The sequence below is a fragment of the Lolium perenne genome, chromosome 7, assembly GCF_019359855.2.
Source record: "Lolium perenne isolate Kyuss_39 chromosome 7, Kyuss_2.0, whole genome shotgun sequence".
NCBI classification, from domain to species: Eukaryota; Viridiplantae; Streptophyta; class Magnoliopsida; order Poales; family Poaceae; genus Lolium; species Lolium perenne.
The window spans coordinates 64525771-64526913 of NC_067250.2; positions in this window are offsets into that span (position 1 = coordinate 64525771).

Here is a 1143-nt window from a genome sequence, read left to right on the forward strand (position 1 = left end):
ACGAGATGCCGAAGTGCCAGTTCTTATTTTCTGCTGTTTTTGGTTTCAGAAATCCTAGTAAGAAAATATTCTCGGAATTGGACGAAATCAACGCCCAGTATCTTATTTTTCCACGAAGCTTCCAGAACACCGGAGAGAGACCAGAGGGGAGCCAGGGGGTCCCCACACGCCAGGGCGGCGCGGCCAAGGGGTGGGGCGCGCCCCCCTATTGTGTGGCCCCAACAGGGCCCCTCCGAGGCTGCCCTTCCGCCTACTTAAGGACTCCGTCGTGAAAACCCTAAAAGAATAAGCCACGATACGGAAAACCTTCCAGAGCCGCCGCCATCGCGAAGCCAAGATTCGGGGGACAGGAGTCTCTGTTCCGGCACGCCGCCGGGACGGGGAAGTGCCCCCGGAAGGCATCTCCATCGACACCACCGCCATCTTCATCGCCGCTGCTGTCTCCCATGATGAGGAGGGAGTAGTTCTCCCTCGAGGCTAAGGGCTGTACCGGTAGCTATGTGGTTCATCTCTCTCTTGACGAGGTCTAAGACCCCGTGTGTGGCCCGATCTTGCGGTTGACCCAAAATCCAAAGGGGAAAAGGAGGGAGAGCGCGAGGAACACGAAGAACACGAAGAACACGAAGAACACGAGGAACACGAGGAACTCACTCACGCACACCAACCCGATACAATCGATACTTACCCCCGTGGCTCGATGGACCACGCCAATAGAATCAACCTGGAAGAGACGCGCGGTACAATTCCGAGGTGAGAGATCGGTGAAGGAGATGAATCTAGGAGTGGGAGAGAGAGTGGTAGCACTAGAATCTCACACACCAAATCCAATCATCCAGCAAGGGTAGCCTTGATACAAAGGGGATGAAACCCTAGGGAGACAAAGCTCAAATCAATGTCTAAGCCTAAAATCTTGTCTAACCAGCTATGGGGGCGAGCTGGGGCCTTATATAGGCATACAAGGCGACCTGGGTCGAAGAGGTACAAGTTGGTGAGTCAAACCCGACGGATCCGGTCCTGGGGCCGGTCTGACCGGGCCTGGGGCCGGCGGGTCCGGTCGTGGGGCCGGTCGACCGGTCGCCAACCGGAAATGTCGCAGATCTCCGTCCGGTTGGCTTCCGGTGCAACGCGGGGGCCTGTTCGGTC